The sequence below is a fragment of the Bos indicus x Bos taurus genome, chromosome 12 (assembly GCF_003369695.1).
Source record: "Bos indicus x Bos taurus breed Angus x Brahman F1 hybrid chromosome 12, Bos_hybrid_MaternalHap_v2.0, whole genome shotgun sequence".
NCBI classification, from domain to species: Eukaryota; Metazoa; Chordata; class Mammalia; order Artiodactyla; family Bovidae; genus Bos; species Bos indicus x Bos taurus.
Window position 1 is genome coordinate 74,034,948 of NC_040087.1, and position 14,913 is coordinate 74,049,860.

Genomic DNA, 14,913 nt, shown 5'->3' on the forward strand with positions numbered 1-14,913 from the left:
AGGTCTGATCCTGCTATAACAGGAAAGGGGGAAATCATCAGATATGTTTGAAGGAAGGTAGGTATAAGCTGAGGTTTAAATGCTTCTCCAGGGAGACTCTGAGAGACCTTTGCCTTGAAATGAATCTTACTCTATTCAAGGCAGCCATCATGGGGTGATGCCAACACACTGCATCGATCCCCAATTATTAATTAAAGATGAGCCTTGCATCATTGAAGGCTTAACTAAAATACAGTGGCCGCCACTGCTTTCTAAAGTGCCCTGCCGATGTTATTTGTTGTTCCTTTGTTATTTACTTGTTCTTCTTAGCTGTTCCCTTTATCTCACTGGGTTCAGCAAATAGATAATTCATGGGCCTAGAACTCTTTTTCAAGATCACAGTCTGTCAGTAGAGATGTTCACATGTGGAGTATTTTTAAAGCCTCCTTATTTGAGCAACCTCCATGCAGTTAAAACCCCTGTCTGGTAAGAAGTAGGTGTTCAATAAATGTTTGTGGGACACGATTCAGTGAAATATTTTATAACTGAGACAGGCCTTTCTAGAGATGATTATTAACCACGAGTTGTACTTACAGAAACGCATAGCCCATCATCCACCCAAATATACTCAGAAGTTTCTATCACAGACACAGAGAGAATTCATCTCTCCCCCCACCAACCAGAGATTGTGCACATTTGTATGAAATTGTCTTTTAGTACTGAAGAGGGGCCAGCTAAACCTTGACCCCTTCAGACAGAGCTCTTTTTTTTTTTTTTTTTTTTCATTTAAACATCAGAGAAGAGGTGTCGCTGATGAAGGCAACAGAGAGAGACCAAGGGTGAGATGCATCAACGAGGGAGTTATCTGGAGTGCCCTAACTTTTAAAATAAGTCTCAGTTGCTTAATTGCTGTAGGACAGAGCCTTCTGATTACATTCAGCTGCACAGAATGTACAGCACATCTCACAAAATGGATTGGCCTATTTATTCGCCCTTGAGGGCCACTTGAAAACTAAGTCAAAGATAAACATGCCCACAGTCCAGGCCAGAATGAGCTCTTGTAGCCATTGGAACAAGGTCATATTTCTGTAACCACATGGACTGCCCCACCCAATTTTGTCCATGAATAAAGAGGTTGTTCTTTCCAAGCGCATCTCAAAATCCCTCACCGGTTACTCCAAATGTTGGTTTCACTGGCTGCACAGACTCTTGGGAAGCTTGTTAAAAGAACAGATGACAGATTCCTAGGCCTCAGCCTCTCAGATTCCAACTTGGGACATCTGAGTTGGGACCCAGGAATCAGCATTTATTGCAAGACCACAGAGTGATTTGTACACAAATGAGAAAGAGACCTCCTGGCCCAGAGGTTAAGAGAGAATTCGAGCCCTGTGTTCATATTCTGGCTAGACCACAGACTAAATGGACAACTTCAGGCAAATTAAAAAATGTGTTTGAATATGTTTTCTCATCTTTGAAATGAGGGTAGTCATTTCCACTTCTCGAGGTGATGGGTAGCGTTATAGATTACACACATAGAGAACTGGGTTTGTTCTCTACTGTACAGAATAAACATTCAATTGCAGAATATTCACCCAGTATATTTCTCTGGGTGAACGTGAAGCTGGTGGGGACTAATCCCTACTGAATGCTATAGACCCGCTACACAATTCTGGAAAGAGGAGGGCTTCCCCATGACTCTTTCTGCAGTTTCTCCATGTCTTGGTATCACTCACCAAGAGTTCACTGTTTTCTCAGCAAAATGCAAGAAGGCTTTATATTCTACAGAATAATACTATACCAGACTTTTGGGGAAGACTTATATTTGATAGGGATGGTAAGACACTGGAGCATGTTACTGTGGACTAAAGGAATGTTTTTGCTTTGAAAACAGGAGGACTGGGCCACTTTCGAGAACTTTCATACCGTGTGTGTATGAAAGTGGAGCTCTTAGCCCAGCTCCCTGATCACCTGTGCCTTGAGATGTTTCAACAAAGATAAAGGTGATTCTGTCCCCACTCAGGCTGCTTTTAGGTCATTCAGACAGCAGGTAACTGGCTCACATGGGGACCAAACTCCTGAACTTACACTTTTGGAATGAATGAATGAATGAGCAAATGAATTTCCTCTGAGACCCTGATATACTCCCAACAGCTGCCAGTCCATTCTGGTCCTCTGGTCCCCGAGGAAAGGATGGTCCTTTGTTGCTTAGAGAATAAATAAGCAAAGATTTCTCCAAGGTGTTTCCTGCAACCACACGCTCCTTCCTTCCTGGAGGTAGTGACCCAGTTGCCTGTGTTGGAAGGCTCAATGTCACATGTCCGTTTTTTTCCCACTGAGAAGCCATCAACAGCAGAAGTATTTTCACAAGTTAGGTGCTTACTGGTGCTCCAGGTCATGAGATCTGGGTCACACACAGACAGGAGGAAAGAAGTGTGGAGCTGAGTCCATTTGATCTATACACAGGGAGCAATAATAGAAAAGTGAAAATTTTAAAAAGTGGGGGTGGAATGCAGAAAGAAATTTATGATACTCTGGGATAGAAGGTCTCCGTTTCAGCTCAGGATATCTACAAATCTTCCAATTCATTGTGAATCATTTTCAAGAGGCTCATTCTCTCTACTTAGAACATACTGATTAAAAGCCAACTGTGTGCCTGTCCGCAGATGCTTCAGAAAGCAAGAAAAACAAAGATGATTGATAGCCGGCAGTCGCACTGAGGTGTTAAGACACGCACATGCATACACATCTTGAACACACACGCATGCACACAATGGAGAATCTGACTGTAACTCTGTTTGGATTAAGGGGCCCAGGCACTTACTGCTTAATCTGTGGCAGGAGAGAGGGAAAAGCCATCAGAGTTAGACCGACTGGGCCTGACTCCAATTGCAGGGGCCCCGGGTTGAGAAGGATGCCTGGATTTAGATAACTTCGAAGGAGAGCGGAAGACGTCCCATATCAAAGGAAACGGTTCAAACAAAAGCCAGTAGGAGGAAATGAGCTCTCATTGTGTGCACACATGGGGCTCCACAGAAAGGAAATTGCCTGATTCAGGACACTTCCGATGCCTCCTGAAGCTGCGAGGAAAGACGTGTGTTCCCACAACCCGAAGAAGGTGTCTTTCTCAACCCAGGGCTGGCCGCAGTGAAAAATGGGATTACAAAACGTATCCTTGGAAACCTAGACGGTATTTTCTTATGCCTCTCTTGATGCTCTTGGGTGTTTGGAGATAAGGAAAACCAGGGAGCAGACACATGGGTAAAGCTCATTCATTCTTTGGGGTCCATCAGCTGTCTGAGACATAGCCTGTGCCTTGCAGGGCCACCTCCTCTCCACAAGGCCTTTGTTGGCTCCCTGGGGTGGATCAGACCAACCGGGATGAGGTCCCATGATCAGTTCAGGCCCCTCTGTTACAGACAATAGTAGCATCAGCAGTCTTGCAGCCTGCTCTCGTCCATCTAAACTACAGTCCTGACCATGAGCTTTTGATTTCGCAGGATACAGCTTGGTCTTGCCTGGTGCTTGTCCTGGGCCCCATGGGGAACATAGATGTATATATGACATTCCCAGTACTCAAGGACTTCTTCATTCCAGTAAACAATAAGAAATAGGAATTTCCCTGGTCCCTGGAGACCCTGAAGTAGGGGTAAAGTGGGGCACCTAAGAGTTGTTAAAAAGGCATGGAATGAGCAGGACTTTTTTACTTTTCACCTTTGTGTTATTTGATTGACAGTTTGAATACAGTCAATCTTGAGTCTGTGAGATGCTACTGTAAGTGGCATGTATTACACAGTCATCCTCTGAAAGGGGTGCTGGTGGAAGGAGAAATGACAGAAGACTTCAGCAGGGCTCCAGGCCCAGTGCACGGCCAGTCCGCCTCCCCCTGGCTGAGAGGATGCGCTCCTATGGAGGGGTCGCCATTGGCCTCCGCCTCGACCCCCATAGCTTTAGCACGAGCTCAGGCGTCCTCTCCTCCATCTGCCCACCACGTGACTGTCTGCAGCCACAGCCAGGAAGCAGGTGCGGGCAGTGGATGTTGGAGATAAAGTGGATCCAGGCCAGTGCTCCTTGAACACATCAGGTTCACTGCGCCTTAGGCAGATGGATTTCCAGTTCACTGTGGAGAACGGAAAATTAAGGCCCTTAAATTTCCTTAGCAATTGCTCTTTATCCCTTGGGTCCTTTATTTCTTTGGTCAGTCCATCAGTCAGCAGACCCCAGGTAAGTACCCAGATGCAGTTCTGGGTGCTGAGCTAGAAAGAGGTGTTAGCCCGGGCTCAGTTGGCTCATGTTCTAACCAGACTCAACATCAGCAAGGTCAGCACTGAGGACATGACGACTCAAGTAGGTGGAGCACAGTGGCAGGAAGAGTGCCTTTCTGGGGCAGTGGGGGTGGGGGAACAGGGCCGGGAAGGACTTTCCAAGAAGATACATTTGAATGGGGACCTTGTAGGGAGCACCCAATGACAGCCAGCGAAGAAGGGGGAGAAGGCTGTCACCATCTCCTCATTAGTGAGCTCCTTCTAATTAGTGGCTTCTGAGGCTTATCAAGGCTCATCTATAAACTAAAGCTAATAGGCAGTTAGGTTTTTGTTTCATTTTGCCTCTTTCCTCCTACCTTTCAAGGGAAAAACACATGAATTAAAGAGTTATTTTGCCAGCAAATAGTATAATACGGATGCACCGAAATAAGGCTATTTTATTCAGCATGGATAGGGCTAAATATTTAGGGAAATTTTTGTCCTGCAGCGTAGATCTTATTTTGTTATCATTCGTCAGAAGCAGCAGGGGAAAGAGTCAAAGTGAAGCTTCTCTACAGATGCCTACTTGTTCTCCATACACCGTCAAAAATGGAAGAAAAGAAACTGCACCCTTCTGCTCCACCGTGGTGTGCACTGTCTGCTGCCCTCCCAGCTGGCCAAAAGTGACAGAATCCAAAAAACACAGTTCGTCTCACATGACATTGGATAAAGGTGGTTTCAAAATTCCTCATAGTTTAAAGGCCTTAGCGTTACAGGGTTAGGTCCTAGAAATGCTTGTAAAATTCCAAAGCCATCCTTTAGTTGCGTTTGCTTTCTTTAAAATATTACCACATGCCCCAAGAAAAACCGCACTCGTGAAAATAGATGCAGCAAATTTAAGTTTACTCGTGTTTCAAACAGGTTGATTTTTTTTTTAAATCCTGAATAAACACAGGCTATCATTTTAAGAGCAACAAATTGAGAGAGACAGAGAGAAAAAGAGGCCAGTACCCAGGAATACTGCTGAGTAGATCCTGATCAGAAAGGGAGACATGCCGTCTGGTAAGGAAAATATGGAAACTAAACAGAGACAAGTCAACTTAAATTCAGGTTGATCCCACCAGCCATTGAAGTTCACTGAGAACCGTGAAACTTTGGCTTTTTCGTGTATTAACAGCGCTTTTGTGCCTTTGTTTTACAATGTAGACCAGCTGATAATGTGCCTTGTTCCTCACTGACTTTGCAATCTCATTCTTTGCCACAGATATAATGGCCTGTTTGTTTTGCCACTAATGCACACTGGCCAGAGAATCAGGCATTTGTTTTGCAGTGCTTGTTTTGAAGGAATCAGCTCTCGGTACATCTTTGCACTGCCCATAAAAACAGAAGCTTATCTGGGTGACAGGCACCCCAGGTAGACTTCCATTTATCCACTACTATAGAAAATGAAATTGAAACATAATAAAACTTCATTTCAATCTAATTACTGAAGAGCCCGAATTATAGACTATTCATAAAGATGTACACTTTTCTTAATTATAACGACATACAGCAATGTGAACCGGCCAAGACTATTTTATCTCATAATGACTCTTAAGAAGCGCTTATTAATGAAGAGATAAGAGTGATTTATAAGTAGTATTCCGGGCATTTATATCTAAATGAATAAATGAATGGTAATGAAATGTCTGAGACGTTTGTGCTCACAAGTAGGGTAAATATTCCCATTAGAATTACATGAAGACGGTTCATTTATTCAGCAAGCACGCATCCCTCTACCCTTGTTTTTCACAAGTAGTTCAAAGGTAACCTTTAGCCTAGTCTGGGGGTGGCTTCGGCTCACAAGGGAACTCTGATCTGTAGGTGGTGGCTGCCTGCCTGGAAACTTGCTTTGAGAAATTTTAAACTGCCAAGTGTAGACTCATGGGAAAAGCACTGGGATCAATTGGTCATGCCTGCCATGGACGAGGAAGGTGGGGAGGGGAGACCTGAGTGACATCCATTTGGTAGTCTGGCATAGGCCCTTCCAAGGTGTTGCGAAGTTGGAATCCTCACAAAAGTCCTCTCCGGAGTAGACCGCAAGGAGATCGTAACTTGCATGCCGCAGGTAACACTAAATTTCTGGGTGTCTCCAAAATCCAGCACTTGAAAGTTCTTTGTACAAGGCTGGTATCCGTGGACCCATCCTAACTCACTCAAACCCTAAGGGAAAAATTAAGTTGCCTTGACTAAAGGTAGCTATAGAAAATGCACTTCTGTTTTTTCTAAGCTTGAGGAAACAAAATGATTTTACAACTCTCCTTTTCTCTCCTTTCTCCTGAAAGTGATATTAGGTGAGCCAGGGTGGTGGGGTTGGAGGCTGTTAACACAGGAAAGAGCCATTTGAGATGGGATTCTGATGTTTTGCTCTAGTTTAATTTGTAGTCATTTCTCTCGCTGTTTTTGAAAGAAAGTGAACAAGTGCTTATGTCCCTCCACTAAAACAAATCAGGAATTCAGGGCCAGGTCCACAGAGCAGCACAATTTTCTTTGATTTCTAGGTTAAATAACAGATAATGAATAGAGCAGAAGAAGGGAACTAACTCTTTTAAAGCTCTTGCTATGTTCTAGGCACTTTGACAATTACTTTCAAAACATTAATTTTTTTTTCTAATTTAATGTGCCCTGAGAGAGACATATAATACTGCCTCATTTTACAAATTAAAAAAAAAGTGAGGTTTAGAGCATTTAGACTGTTAGTTCAATATGGAGCTTAAATTGCAACCAGCCTCTAAAACTGGCTGAAATTTCTGTTTGGAGTTCAAAGTTTAAACATAACCACTCATCCCAACATCCCAACTTTCAAACAGGACTTTGGCAGTGATATTTCAGGCATTGACTAATAAGAATTTTAGAGCTTTAGCATTTTGAGAGCCCTCAATCAATGTTGGTTACTATTATTTCTCTTTATCTGCCTACACATACACATAATCATATATATACATATATATTCATGGGCCAATGCCTGTTGAACTTCAGATGTTTATGGCGAACCACTTTGCCTCATTATTTCAAAAAGAAAAATGTGAATGCCTACTCTTTACGTTAGAAAATGATCTAAACCTCGAAAGGGGAAATTTTTATGGGAGGAAAAGACTGTAAAGTATACAATAAAATCAGCAGTGTGTATAAGGAACCAGAATATCATCCTGACATTTTATACAGTATGTAAATTGCACTTCTAATCCAGGGGAAGTCTGCTTTGAGTTAAGCACTGTGAATAAACTCCTGTTTCTAAAATTCTCTGTCTCTGTCTTCTGGTGGGAGGGGGCAGTGGGGTTGGCGGTAGAGAGGGAATTTTTTTTTTTTTTAATCTGAGAAGGCTTTTTATTAATTTCTTTTGCTGAATTTTTGACCCTGTAAAGAAAAAGAGAGCTATTGTACTGAACCACACCACAGGACAGGCTCTCCCCCAGACGGGATTTTTTCCTTCCTGCTGAAGGACACAGATACCAGCTTTATGAGCTGGTTACAGTCAGCTTTATCGCAAAGCCAGTAGATTTTCTTAATATACTTATTGCTGTTCTGTAAATAGCACGGGGGCAGTCGTGAATCCGAATACTTATGGGGTCACAATGAGACTGATATTTGATAATCTGGGGAAGACAGTGTTGAGTAGCCTAAATAATGAAAGTTGTAATTGGAAATCTTCCTTTTGTGCAGGCTGACACTCTCCAAACCAACCCTTTGAGTACCTATTGTCCACCTCTGAAATTTAATGAGATAGTGCATGCTGGAAGCACTTTATTCACCAGATAAAATTCTGTGTAAATGACAGCTGATGATATTAATGAGAATAATTATATTGAGGCTTTTCACTAAGACATGAAGAGAGCTTTAAGATTGCCCACCATGTCTTTTTTAAAAAGATGATTCATTAAAAACTGCCGTCTGCTTTATTCTGTTTTTTATATTCAGCAATATTAGGAGGAACAGGAACCTGAATCCTGGCTATATGTTAATACAGAAGCCCTCAGAGAACACGCTATTTGTTTTTCCTTTAAAATAGTTTGCTGCCCTGATTTTTAAAATTCCAAATTGTCTTTTGATTGGATTGTCTTTTGAAAGAGGGACCAGAAAAAGAGATTCATAAGGTCTAGGACAGAAAACCTCTCGCTTTTCATTCTAGAAGAACGTGACTATGGTTCTTCTCAGAGCTCTTAAGGAAGGCATCGTTTCTCTCGTATCTGTTTCTCTTGTTGATCAGTTGACGTTAATGATACATTTTGGGATACGCATCTGTGAATTCAAATATAAAGTATCATGGATTTTGAGGCAGTGGTGTTGCTTATATGAAAAATGTTTAGAACTCGAGATGTTTCTTTAGGTTCATTCATAAAGTCAGATAGCTTTAAAAAGCAATTAACAATGCCTCCCTATATTTTAGTCACGTTTTTATTTAGTGGCATTATTTTTGTTTTAAATAGTTTGTAAGCAGTTTAATATTTTGGATCTGCTGACTGATTGCTTTGCTTGTAACTTTTAACCCCCAAACCTAGGTGGACCCATACCTAGAACACATTTAGTTTCAATCAAAACATATATAGCAAATCCTTCTTCACACTTTCTCAACCGAAAATATTCTATCATCAGACAGTCTCATTCTAGGTTTCATGTTTTTATGTTGCACTGGAAACAGTGTTTCTTGGCAAACGTTTCTTCCCATATTTATTACTCCTGGATTTAACGTTTAATTCTTTATTCTTTGCATAACAACTTACTCTTCATAATACTTCATAGTCATGTTTGACGCTCTTGTACTTGATTGAATAGCTTAGTTGATTAAAGCATGAAACAGTGATTATGGGGCCCTGATACCGCAGACTTACGCTTCATTCCAAACCTTAGCCAGCAATCCTTCTAAAATACATGCTCCAAGTCCCTAAAGAGACCAAACCGTAGCCAACATCTTTAGCCATTTGAAACCCAAAAACAAGTTCCCTACTGCTATTAAGAAAAGTAAAATTCAGAGGCCTTTTTTCCCTTAAGAAACCCCTCTCTTTTTATCTAAAATCTTATTGAATCAAAGGAGGTGATGAGACAGTGGAGCCATAGCCTGAATGTCATGCTTAAACTGTCTCATTTGGTGCTTCCATTAGTTATGTCTTATTATTAGAAATAATAACCAGCAGTTATAATGTAACATTTTTATTCCCAAGTTCTATGAAAAGTGCTATGCAAATTTTACTATTATTGGAAAGCTGCAATTTGCAAGCCATTGTCACTCTGTTCATTCTTTCCTTTAATCTCTTTTCTTAAAAGTTGGCCAGCCCCTCTACCACTACCCACTCACTGTGAGTTTGAATTATTCAAATTAGCATCAGGTTGTTGAAATACTAAACTGTATTTTAGCTTGTGACTTATTTTTCAGTAACACTGATTATTATAATTTCTACTGATCAACTTGGACAACAGTCTATGACATATGATATGCTTATTATCTCATCTAACTGGGCAAAGTTCACAATCATGAAAGTATGTCCAGACTTAGCAAAAGAATGTAATTTCTCTATCTTGCTACTTTCTTGCATTTGAGGCTATTCAGGCTGGGAAGTGTACTTGCAGCTTATACATGATTGTCCCTAGATTTTCGTAACATTTGACCTATTGTTCAGGAAGTTACATGTTTGCAAGCATAAAAGCCCAGGGGGCATTTTTAGAATTTTTGTCTTAAAATATTTTTTGTTTTGTTTTCTGGTAATAGAACATTTGCTTCCTAAAGAAAAAATATAAAATATTTATATCACAGAAGAAGTGTTTGGATCTGATATTCTACATGGTTAGAAAACGTGGTTATTAAGAGCTGATTAATGTCCGATGATATGAAGATACCATCATTTATTTAGCATTTCCTGTCACTTAACATTTACGTTGTTTAAGCAAACTGTTTGTTCTCATAAATCATGCTGTGATTAACATCCTAATACATAAATATTTAATCCCGATGCCTAATTTTTTTCCTTCAGAATCTGTCTCTAGTGGTATTCCTGGGAACTGCTGTAGTTTTTGATCCAGTACATATTTGAGAATATTTTTCACTTTCTGGCAGGAAATAGAATATGATTGAGTGTATTTATTTGGAGTAATACATTTTTCACTCAAAATTCAGTAGAGATGTTTCTATTGACTTTGATTAGTGTTTTGTACTGCCCAAGAGAAGTCAGAAGCCAATGAGTTCATTTGTAGCTAACTCTTTGGGGGGGAGGGCAGAAAGGCTAATAATTTTAGAAATCTCCCTTTATCTCCATAATTGCTAGGATGTTCACAGGCTTTTTATTAATTTGCCTCGAGCACCAAATTCTCTTTGGATCTTCTTTCTCAGTTCCTTTCGGAACCTCCCAAGACTTTGTTACCTGTACCTTTTAAGTATTGCTCCTATTTCGTTTCCTTCTCACTCACTCTCTCTCTCTAAGGCATTAATAGTTCTTAGGTTGGATCTTTGTTTTCTCACCTCCATAGCTGTCACTAGCTTTCTGATCATTTTCCTCTTTGTCCTCTTTGAATGTGTTGCATGAATATGTCCGGTGTATTCTCCACCTCACTGATTCCATTTTGTACACTGACGGTGCTCTTCAGTGCATAAAATTAAGTTGTTGTTTTTTTTTAATCTGCTATTGAAATGTTGGTTTACTCAGATTCCTTTCTTACGTCAACCAACTACTATTTTTATTTCTGGATAGCTCTCAGTCCCTTTTAAGTTCAGTCTGTTGTCTTTTTTCTCATCTTTCCTTTTTTAGTTCATGTGTCCATGAAGAAAGCATGAATTTTACTCAACTTTACTGCAAACACAAAGCAAGATGGTATCTTAATATTTCCCACTTTTTTATGATAAACCTTGAGCGTTCCATCTTGATCTTCGTTTTAGTTTGCAAAATCTTTCCATTGGTCTCATATTGGATCTTCCTTACAAGTCTAGTTTTTTGCCTTTTTTTTTTTTTAATTCATTTATTCATCTTGAAGGAAGTCTGCTCAGGCTTGTTTCTTTTTATTCAACCAGGGCAGAGAAATCTGTGTTTATGGCTCGTCACTTGCCACCTGACTGTCGATAACGTCTCACCTCAAACATGAAGTAAAAGATTCCTTGATGTCAATTTGATGGAGTTCCATGGTGGTACAGCTTCAGTACAGGGCGGAGGGGGTTCTGGTCAGGAGCTGCCTGGTAGGGATATGTCGCCTCTGCTCAATTTCTTGTTATGAAGGTTACTTCTGTCTACCCAGCTTTTCCGTGTTCTCAGCCTGTATGCGACGTATCCAGCCTGGCCAAGCCTCACTGCTGTTGCTGTTTCTATGGCACAAGGGAGTCTGATCAGTGACCTGTTGTTTTCTGGTTTAATATAACTCCTGGGCAAAAGCTGGGGGTTTTCAGTATAGTAGTAGCACAGACTTCAAAACATGTGTCTGATATACTTTCCTTGTTTCTAACCCTGCTGAAAGTTTTCTTTTTCCCCATTTCTTAAATCAACTGTTAGTTATTTTACTGGGGCTTTTGTGGGGGAAGTTAGATAGCTACTTGCACTCAAGCTGACACTGAACCAGAAGCTTCGCGTCACCACCAATTGAAACCATAAAAGATCGGCTTTTTGTTGTTCTTTTTTGTTTTCTTTGTATGCATTGTTTTTTTAATTCTTCAAAAGACATGCCTGCCTGTTGTTGCTGAATAATTCACCTATATTTTCTTTTGCCATTTTGTGGATTATCTTTTTTAATCAAATCAACATAGAATTTATTTTGAGGAACGGTATGAGTTTACAAAATAATTTTTTCTTTTCAGTTTTTCTAAACCTTTTTCAATATGAATAAGGCATCTTTTCCCATATGCAGTACTTATTTTGGATCCTGAGTTCTTGGTGAACTGGGGTCTCTCTCGAGATACTTATAGTCAGTTTCATTGATTGAGCTATCTGTTCCTTCGTTAGTAACAACCTGTTTTGATTGTTTTAGATTAATAGCATATGTATCCATCTACTAGTGCCGATTCCATATACTGTGATTCTTTTTCAGAAATTTCTCTCTGTCCTCATCTATGTCTTCTTCAGGTAAATTTCAAAATCATTTTTAAGTTCTTTCCCATAATCATAATAACCTCTTCCAGCAACAAAAAAGTCCTTTTAATATTTTATTAAAATCATGTTGAATCTATAATTTTGTAAGATCTAATATTCTTAAATGATAAGAACGCACTAATCTAAAAATCTCTCAGTTTTATTCACTTATTACTTTATATCTCCAGATAGTTTGTTAATTTTTATATCTGTCTAAAACACTTTCAGTTGGCATTATTCCCATTTGTTTTATGCAGCTATTATAAATGGTATATTTTTCTTTTTTGTATTCTACGTGATTATTGCTGTGCTGGAGAACAAGAAGACTATTGGTTCCATTTAACTCTATTTAGTTATCTCATTTCTGGCAGCTCAACAGAACTCACTTTTTCCTAGTGAGAATTAAATTTAATTCTCTTGGATTTTCTAGGTATATAATCATATCATCTGAAGATAATGATAACATTTTCTCTTCTTTTCCAATAGTTATGCCATATATTCCTGTTATATATTAAGGTATTGGCTGTTGTGTTTCCTGACTGTTTGAAAATTTTGAACAGCTGATCTTCTGAAACTTCTCAAAAGCAAATAGTTAGTGACAGATGTTTCTCTCTATTTTATATCCTGCTATGAATGCAGGCTTCCCCAGAGAATTTTCAACTAATAATGCAACCAGCAGTAGATATTTCATCTTGCTAACTGAAAGTTCAGACCCTTACACATCTCATAAATATTAGTTTTGATGTATTAAAAACACAGTTCAGGCTAGTACATTTAGACTGCACAAAAGTTTCCTTTATAGAAAATATAACATATATACATTTAAAATCAAGAGAATCTTTTTTTTTGGTTTTGTCTCATTTATCCATCTATCCATTTTATCTACTCAACAGATATTTATTGCATCTTGTAATTAAAATAACGAAATGAAAACTACTCATCCCAACCATAGGGAATCTCAGCTTAGACTTATTTGGGATATATAGTTTGTTCATAGTAGTGTACCCTCAAACGTTCATGACTTGATTAAATGATATCAAGTGGAAACATATATAGATATTAAGTTCACATTATATTCTAAAAATTTCCTTATGAGTTAAAACCTCTGACACATGAGTAAAATCTACCATCACTTGTGTATCTCGTTCATTTGTTACCAAGGAAATTAAATGTGTTCTAAGTTTACTAGTTTTCACTCTCATTAGAAAAAATCCTTAAGCTAATCCTCCCTTTAAGGAATAATGATGCACAAAAATTTTCTTTTTACAGTTACATCATACTTCTTTTTATACTTATTACAGAAATTATCAGATAGTGTTTTTTTAAAAGTTTACATTCTAGAAAATGCACTAGATTTTTTTCCTTAGGGGTTTTTCCAATACAGTTTTTTCAAGCATATAGAAGTTTGGTTGATAAATGTTGCTGAGTAAGAAGCATTTAGATATCTAGATTAAAATATTGTAACACTGAATCATTTCCAAATTTGTTAACATTTGTGATTTCCCTTTGAAAAATCACAATTCACACCTAGAAATATGAAAAAAAAATTCCAATTTTTGAAGCATGATGAAGGATTTTGTTACATTATGTTTGGAAGGGAGGCATTTAGCAAATATCAGGAGTAAGTAGCTGATGAAAATTTTGGTTATAAAAGTTTAAGATAAAAACTAACATTATTAACTTACTCTAACTTATCTCTGTAATAGCCTCTGAAAAACATATGCCTCAATACTTTTTCAGTCTAAACGTTTGATTTAAACTTAATTTTGACTTCTTTTGACCTTAAACCTAGTCCCCCATTCTGTCATGTTTAATTCTTATATGTGTGGGGATATAAAATGATCTGCAATTCCAAATCTGCTTTTTCGTTACCATATTATCCTTAGTCATATTGTAAATTCCTAAGAAAAATAGTTAATTTGATGGATTTCTTAAAGCAAGATTATCTCTTGTCCAAGTGAACAAATTACAGCTGAAACGCAATGGACACCACTTCTCAGCGACATGAACAGTCCAAGTGCTTTTGACTAGCTCTGATTTTATAGGAGATGAATTGGTACATTAGATTGCCCAGCCCCAAAGGTAACACCAAGTCCAGAGTACACCCCCATGATCATTTTAGGCAAGTGAATGGCCTGGAAAAGCTTTATTTTCTTTGAGGAGGGTTAGTGATTCAGATGAAATCTTTCGCTGCAATGAACTTTGTGTTCCTGCTGCAGTTAACAAACTAAACCCCACTGGATCACAGGTCCCTAAAGATTCCTCTCACTACTAGGCAAGAAACACAATCCCTAGATGTTAAAAGTAGAAGTAGCAGCCCAGGAGACCCTGTCCTTCAGTATTTCTCAAGTTTTTCCATTGAGGCATCATGATAGCAGAGGAGAGAGGAGTTGGTCTCCTGAGGCTTAGAAGGACTGACGGAACAGGTCTCCTTATTTATTTGAAGTCTTCTAAATCTTGTCTTCTCTGTGTATGTATGTTAGTTGCTCAGTCGTGTCAACTCTTTGCAACCCCACTGCCTGTAGCCCACCAGGCTCCTCTGTCAGATTTTCCAGGCAAGAGTACTGGAGTTGATAGCCATAATTGATATGGGTTGAATGGGGGGACATAGT

The 14,913-nt window shown here is 39.0% G+C and overlaps 1 protein-coding gene across 12 annotated transcripts in view; it reads left to right on the forward strand.

Moving 5' to 3' along the window:
• The window catches only part of MBNL2 (muscleblind like splicing regulator 2), a 161,784-nt gene that overhangs the window by 19,215 nt on the left and 127,656 nt on the right, over positions 1-14,913 (forward strand). Inside the window, exon 1 of one of the 12 annotated variants that reach the window (XM_027557843.1) lies at positions 6,165-6,327. The exons of 10 other annotated variants lie outside the window; for them this stretch is intronic. The gene's annotated coding sequence lies outside the window, so the exon portion shown is untranslated. Of the gene's footprint in view, positions 1-6,164; positions 6,328-11,396; positions 11,419-14,913 lie in introns of those variants that run through there. One more of the 12 variants, XM_027557845.1, reaches the window with a different exon arrangement.